This window comes from Eriocheir sinensis, unplaced genomic scaffold (genome assembly GCF_024679095.1).
Source record: "Eriocheir sinensis breed Jianghai 21 unplaced genomic scaffold, ASM2467909v1 Scaffold516, whole genome shotgun sequence".
Classification (NCBI taxonomy): domain Eukaryota; kingdom Metazoa; phylum Arthropoda; class Malacostraca; order Decapoda; family Varunidae; genus Eriocheir; species Eriocheir sinensis.
Window position 1 is genome coordinate 142,014 of NW_026111850.1, and position 8,425 is coordinate 150,438.

Genomic DNA, 8,425 nt, shown 5'->3' on the forward strand with positions numbered 1-8,425 from the left:
CCATCTTGCCAGAGTCACCCTCAGGGAGGCTCTGCGCGCCACACACTCCAGGTGGAGGTCAAAACTGAGTCTGGAGTCGACCTCCACCCCCAGGATGTTGATGGAGTCCTTGATGGCCAGGGTGTCAGCCCCAAACCTCAGCCGTCCCTGTAGGAGTCTGGCGTCCTCCCCCGACTGCGATATGATTATGGCCTGGGTCTTCTCGGCAGCAAACTTGACTTGCCAACGTCATGATGTCACCAAGATGGCGGTTAGTGGCTGCAATCACGTCTCTCTCTCTCTCTCTCTCTCTCTCTCTCTCTCTCTCTCTCTCTCTCTCTCTCTCTCTCTCTCTCTCTCTCTCTCTCTCTCTCACCTGGTGTATCTCCTTGACAAAGCCCGGCAGGTCCTTGAAGTTCTTTGGGTCGATGGTGAAGTCATTGCGGTCTTTCATGTAGTCAATATCATTCCACTGAGTGTCCTGAAATCATTGAGAATATTTATTATTATTATTATTATTATTATTATTATTATTATTATTATTACTGTAAGTTTCCTGCCTGATACTCGACCTCTTTCAAAAGGGGTGCCAAACCTGGAGTATTTTTAAGTGTCTTGGCGCCTCAGTTCACCTGTTTGAAAAGCCTCTCGTAGAAGTTGCTGGGTGATAGTTTCATATAACTTCTGCACCATGAACAGGAAAACACCACCCATGAAAACCTGGCTAAGCTTCTCTGTGGCCTTGGGAAATAGTTGCTGGACTTTTCATGGACTGTTTTGTGATCCTGGTGATAGTTTTACCCGACTTCTGCACCAGGAACAGGAAAACACCACCCATGAAAACCTGGCTAAGCTTCTCCGTGGCCTTGGGAAATGGTCGTAATGTGAGCCCCTTACGTTTAAGAATATGGACCCGAGTCCTTACAGATAGAAAAAAAGTCATCACTCTTCACATGAGAACTCTGGATAGTGGCAGCAGTTGGTGTATGGCAGAAATAGCTCATCACCCATTAGTCCCAGCCCTTACAAGTGAAAAAGTTGCCCTTCTTAATATCAGATCTCTGGATAAAGGACCTACAGAGTGAGAGACTGATCAAAACTTGTCCCATACTGCACCTTCACAAGAATGGTCATCGGGTTCAAAGATGTATAGAAATGTGAAAGTGGGGATGAGGGAAGGAGTTCTGAGCCAAAATCAGCTCTTGAATTAGACCAGCAGGAGGAGGAGGAGGAGACGAAGAAGAGGAAAGAGAAGAGAAGAACAAGAAGAAAGAGAAGCAGAAGAAGTAGAAGAAGAAGAAGAAGAAGAAGAAGAAGAAGAAGAAAGAGGAGCACGAGGAGCACGAGGAGGAGGAGGAATAGGAAGAGGAGAATAATAATAACTAAAATTTGCGGATGAACCACCTAGTCTGGACCCACCATAGGCTCGGTGTGGTCTGAACATCTATGTAAACCTCTCTCTCTCACACTAACAAAGGGTATCCCAGCCTCCCGTGTTTGCTGCCAGACCTCCTGCGTTCTCTTGGTGGACCCGTAGCAAAACCTGCACTGATGGTGGCCCAGGAACCAACAGGGTGGCAGGAAGGGCTTGCCAACCACCGCTGTGTACCGCCGCACCACATCATTGGGAGTGAGCCCCTGGAACACATACAGGTCCAGCACCCCTCCTATGGCCCTGTAGGTGAGGGCTGGCAGGGGCTGGACCACTAGGTCTGTAAAGAGGGAGATACAGTTTTATTAGAGGTTATTTGTGTAGTTCATTAGGTGGAAAGTTAGTTAATTAGTTTACACACACACACACACACACACACACACACACACACATATACACACACAAAATCGATGATCCTAAAGGCATGGCGGATTTACTAAACAAAAATTTCCAGCAAGTTTTTACTAATGAATCAATATTTAACGAGCCACAAGAAAACACGATAAATGTTCATATGGAAGAAGTCTCAGTAAATAAAGAGGAGATATATGAGTTGTTGGGGGAGCTGGAAGAAAGGAAAGCTGTAGGACCGGATGGAGTCTCGGGGTATATATTGAAAGAATGCAGAAATGAGTTGGTTAGACCAATATATGACATCATTAAATGCTCAATAACAACTGGTACAGTGCCTAAGAAGTGGCAGAGGGCCGAGTCATTGACCAGTGTAGCATGTAAAATAAGTGACAAAGTGATAAAGAAACAATGGATGAGATTTTTAGAAGAGCATAATTTAATCACAAGTAAACAGTATGGATTTAGAAAAGGGCGCTCAAGTGTGACAAACTACTGAGCTTTTACTCAAGAGTGACAGACAAAATACAGGAAAGGGACGGATGGGTTGATTGTGTCTACCTGGACCTGAAGACGTTCAACAAAGTTCCACATACAAGACTGCTATGGAAACTAGAAAATAAAGGAGGATTGAAAGGGAAACTGAAGAACCTACATAGTTGTAAACACACACACACACACAGAAGGGAAAATGAGAAGGGAGTGGCAGAAGGGAGAGTCAGGTCAGTGCTTTGGTCAGGACATGACCTGACTCACTTCTGCCCCTCCCTCCACACACCCTTCCCATTTCCCCTTCTGTGTGTGTGTGTGTGTGTGTGTGTGTGTGTGTGTGTGTGTGTGTGTTCATATAATCTAATGGGGAAGGAGAAAGGGAGGAAGAGTGATAGAGTGAGAGATAAGACTAAAGATGGGAAAGAGATTAAAAGCGAGAGGTAGGGAGGTCAGGCAAGGTGAGGAAAGAGGGGGAGAGAAAGGATGTGAGTGGGAGGGAAAGAGATTAAAAGCGAGAGGTAGGGAGGGTCAGGTAAAGGTGAGGAAAGAGGGGGAGAGAAAGGGTGTGAGTGGGAGGGAAAGAGATTAAAAGCGAGAGGTAGGGAGGGTCAGGTAAAGGTGAGGAAAGAGGGGGAGAGAAAGGGTGTGAGTGGGAGGGAAAGAAGAAAGAAATGAGAAGGAAGGAGAAAAATACGGGGACGGCGAGGAAGAAGAAAGAAAGGAAGTGGGGAGGAGTGAACCAGGGAAAAGACTAACGGCTCAATAGGCCGCGACGGAAAAATGAAAAATAGGTGGGTGACGTAAGTGCTTATTTAGGTGTGTTCCTACTTACGTAGATTTATATCGTTTTCATTTTTTAGGCTAGAAAATGCTTATTTTACCGCAAAATCCCGCGATATAGCGAAAAATCCATACAATACAATATACAATTATACCATATACCATACAATTTAAAAATCCGCAATAAGTGAACCGCGATATGGCGAGGGATTACTGTATTACAGATTAATAATTGTAAAACTCCCGACACACACACACAAGGGTGCCGGTACAATCACCTCTGTCCTGGCCCGGCGTGTCTTCCATGTGGTGTGGCTGTTGTTGCCCGAGCTGAAGAGGATGCAGGAGGAGGGGTCTGGGGACATGAAGACGGCCCGCTGCGCTAAATCACTCGTGTAGGCGGGACGGTCTGACCCGCTGTAGCCTGTAGCAGGAAACAGTGAAGTGACCAACCCCGCATAAAACAACAGGTCATATTATCAAACATATCGTCACCCTAGCACACACAGTTGACAGGGCTTTTGGGAAAGTTGTGGGCCTTTCCAGGGGTAGTCTTATGACCCTTTTGGTAGTTGATAAGCCTTCTGTAACATGAACTCTAAAAGGCACTCATGAGGATGCATTTTACCTCTTTTTTGGCCTTTAGAAATAAGTGATGTGAGAGTCGGCAGTGTCTAAGCATGCCGACCACTGACCTAACTAGCAGTGGTTGTAAGAACTAAAATGCTAAAGCTATGGGACACATGGTCACAGTACAGGAGCTGAAAATGAGTGATGTGAGAGTCTGCAGTGTCTAAGCACACCGACCACTGACCTAACTAGCAGTGGTTGTAAGAACTAAAATACTAAAGCTATGGGAAACACATTCATGGTACAGGAGCTGATATCAACCCAAGGTTATATAACAAAGAAATCCCACATCTTCAGCTGACTGGCACAAAACTTTATAGTGTTGCACATGAAAGCCACACAAGCCTAAAGATGAAGTGAATCAAGAAAGCCTGAAGTGGCTGCCTCAACCCTTCCCTTCCCTCATAACAAAACCCTCCACCTAACCCACGGCTGCCAGTGTGCCCAGTCTCCACGTACAGAAGGAAAAACGCGCTGTACAAAAATGAGTAAGAAGAAAAATAAGGAAAATCGTGGCAAAATAGACTGAAAAGGAAGAGAAGGGAAGACGTGGGAAATGAGACCAAAAATAAAGGCAACAGCTCAAAGGCAACAAAGGAAGATAAAACAAAAAAGAGGCCCGGTAATCGCTGCTCACAGAGAAGCAGGCAGAGGGAGTGGCCAGAGGAGGGGTCAGTTTTGGATAGCAAGGCATCCTGATGCATGTAACACTACCCATATAAGTCTGTGTGGTCTGTGCCTGCTGACTTACACTTCTTACAACTTATATCACTCACTCAAGTCTTACCTGTGCAATAGAGCAGCGGATTGGTTTCGTCCAGCGGGTTCAGCAAACTGTAAAAGGTCGGGAGGCTTTCCGGTTCATTCTTCTGGGCGTCAATCTCTGAGGCCGTCACTCGCTGCTCCAGCAGGATCCCGTACCTGATTGGCCACACCTTCCTCACCTGGCGGAGAACACAACTTAAATTATTATCATTATTATGAGACCCAGAGCAGGTAGGGAGGAGGAGGAGGAGGACCCTAACAGCTGCCTGGTCAGTAGCATCCAAACACCCAGTGAACAGTGAAGTAAGTGACCCAGCATAAAACACTCGGTCACATTATTAAACATTTCAGCGTTCAAGTTCGCACAACTGACAAGACTTTTGTAGGAGTTGTGAGCCTTTCCTGGGGTAGTGTTATGACCCTGGTGGTGTTGTGACCCTTCCTCTGTACCATGAACGTGGAAAAACACTCATGAGAATGCGATTAATCTCCTTTGGAAACAGCTGATGTGATGGATGGCAGTGTCTGAGAATACAGACATGAGCTGCCTGTTCAGTGCCCCAAACACCAACACTGTGCTGCAAAAGTCTGCTAATCTGGCTTGCAGGGAACAAGCTTCATGCTGGATAACCACAAATGCCGGACCACTGGATATCTACTGTATGAAGACACTAAAGCTCCATCTCAGGAACCTCAACACCCAATCTCACTGCAAACAACTTCCAACTACTTCCTCAAGTACAAGACCATCTCATGCCCCTCAGGCCCACTCACCGGGCATGGGAGAGCAACAGAGTAGTGGTCTCCCTCCTTCTCCGTGACGAGGGTTAGGCAGTCATGCTCCACGATGCAGCGACTCGCCTGAAGGAAACCTGCACGGAAGAGATAAAGAACGGCATGAATCCCTGACTTTTGAACATGATGTGCTGTGAGTGGCCATCATCAGGGCTGCTGGTGATGGATATATAAGGAAGACACTATTATGTTGATACTAGTTTTCTTAAAGCTACATTGCAGACAGAAATAATGATGTGCCAAGAAATAATGTTAAGAATTCTGTGAAAGTGACCCACAAATCCACTCTCAAAATAATACTTTGGATGTTGAAGTGACTGAGAGGTGGCTTGTCACTTGTTGCACACACTAATTAATATTCAAAGGTACCGTAAACAGGGGTGACTTCGGATACGGGGTGACTTCGGACAAAAAGTGGATAAAAAGTTGACAAACTAGATGAATTTAGTATCAGAATTTGTCTTTTGCCTTATAGTTTTCGAATAAGAATGTTGTTTTCTTGAGACATGTTTCTGTTTTGAAAACCAGCACAATGTGTTTTTGAAATTTGGAAAAATTTACCCCCCTTGGAAAACTTCTGGCAGGAACGATCTGTATCACACACATCATCAAAACTAGAGAAAACAATCAGAAACATGCTTAACTAGAACAGTTAGAATGATTCAGGGGTGCTTAACATATCCTACACACCTGTAAATGTCACTTGAATGGAGGCATGTCGAAAAATGGCTCAAAATGGGGTAACTTCGGACACCTAAATATAACTACACATTGTGGGTGACTAAGGCGGGGTTCCCACTATTTCGTTTTCACGGATCCATCGACCGTCAGTGACGTCACCAACGGAGCCCGGGCCCGGCGCGGAGCATGTCCAGAGATGAACTCAAGTTAACTTTGGGTCCGTAACGGCGGTGGTGGTGCCAGTCCAGTGATGCTGAATGTTCTACACATCATGAAAATATGAAGTAGAAGTACTTGGCTACAAAATAACATATACAAGAATAAATTTCTATTGAGATGCATCATGATAAAATCTGATAAATGAGACGTAAAATAGTGTGCACTTCAAAGAGCCCAACACACTTGAATGTTGCCCTGCCATTATAAATATTTCTTGCAGTGATTATGTAATCATTAGGCTTCCAAAAAAAACTAAAACTGTGCTCTACATCTTATAGCTTTTTTGTAATAACATTTTTTTCAAAATTATTGACCATTGTTTACTTCCCTGCTACTACTGACCTGAAATGTGGAACTTCTTTCCTAAGATTTTTTGCATTTTTTTCCCCCGGTACAACAGTGTCTGAAGTAACCCCCGGAATGTGCGAACAGGCTCAGATACGTAAACCCAATGAAATATAGCCACTGTCTGAAGTCCCCCCAAGGGTGTCCGAAGTCCGCCAGACATGGTGACTTTGGACACCCATATTTTTTCACTTAGCACAAAAACTAATAAGTTTCGTGAAAATGTTGCACCATGTAATGATAGCCCTTAACAATACAGAGTAAAGGCACACTCAGGTTAGATCCTAGGCCTAGAAACAAAAATTTCATAAGGAAAAAACCTTAAAAACTGTCCGAAGTCACCTTGGTTTACGGTAACAGAGGAGGGCATCAAGACTCCTCTTCACCCAAAACTGACCTCTCTTTTGGCCTTTATTCGGAAAGTGGGCTTTTTTAATTGTTGTTGTCTTTGTTTGGTCAAATAATCAAAGAGCAAAGGCTACCTGTGGGTTCTTGAGGGACAGGTTCTCCCAGCAGGGACGGTTGGTCTGGGCAGGTGTAGAAGGTGGCAAACATGGCTTGTACCACAGCTGAGTCGCGGGTTGACAACCTGACGGGACGCCACTCGGCCAGCCTGAGCTTGGGACCACACCACTCTGGAGCCACTCACGTACAGCTCCTCCTCCGCCAGCCCATCCTTGCTGTGCCGGATGTCCCACCATTCCTGGAGAAAGGTTGTGGCTGTCAGGCAACTCATCAGGCACTGTGTTTGTCCCCCCTTGTATTTTTCTCCTTTATATCCATGTCTGCTCACCAAGGGTTTGGCTCCGGATCATTCTTCTATCCTCCCTTGACCTACTTTTATGAACCTCAATGATGATACTAATAATGAAAATAATGAAAATAATGAAAATAATAATAATAATAATAATAATAATAATAATAATAATAATAATAATAATAATAATAATAATAATAATAATAATAATAATAATAATAATGATAATAATAATAATAATAATAACAATAATATTAATGACACCACAATCACCTTCCCAGTTCCTTGCAGACACAGGGCAAGGAGTCACATATGAGCTCAGTTATTATTGAAACATATTACGAACAGTAATAAACATATGAAAGTAACTCATGACAGAGAAGACAGCCTAATAACATAAGCCAACTATTGTCCAGATCCCAGCAAATGACAATTACTGTATCCCTGACAATGGAAACTGTTTCTGAGCACACCCAGCTCTGGAATTTCCTGTGGTTACTGGTTAAAAAGGGTGTGATTCTATAGTTTGCTCACCATGACATTTATTCCTCCTTACAAGCCTCTTCTGTCCTACTGTCAACTGCCTAGCTGTTTTCCTGTAGGGGTGTTCTTTGCATACTGAGCTGGGCCGGACACTGATGGGGTTAAGCGACTGTCATTGCCACTCAGGATTTGTTATATGCACTGATGCCTGCTGTAAAGTGAGGATTCTGCAGACTTCTCCATCCTCTACCAATACTCTTTCACATGCTGACATACCTTGGAGCTGTTGATGGACACTGTGTTGAGCTGCCTGAGGAGCTCCATGTGTGGGGCACCTGGCTGGGCCGTGGGGGGGCAGGCCAACTTCCCCCGGGTGGTGCTCTAAGTACTCTCGCCCAAAAGGCACAGTCCTGGGCGTCCCCACACGAGATCATGATGCTGGCTTCATCCAACTCATCCAGACAGAGGACACCTGGAACCACGCAAGAACACTCAACATTTCTGACCAGAGTGGCGTCTAAGGTTCTCCCCGTCTCATCAGCTCCCCTCCTCTTGCTGACAGTCTTCTACCTCTTAAATTCAACCACACTGTTGCAGCCTTTTCTGTCTTCTATCATATCTTCATGCTGACTGCTCTTCTGAACTTGCTAACTACATGCCCACCCCTCCCATGGCCCCGCTACACACGACTTTCCACTCTCGCTCATCCCTATACT

The 8,425-nt window shown here is 44.9% G+C and overlaps 1 pseudogene; it reads right to left on the reverse strand.

Annotated features, from left to right (window-relative positions):
* Nucleotides 1–324: 324 nt before the first annotated feature.
* On the reverse strand, nt 325–8,143 carry LOC126992901 (anaphase-promoting complex subunit 1-like; annotated as a pseudogene).
* Nucleotides 8,144–8,425: the final 282 nt, after the last annotated feature.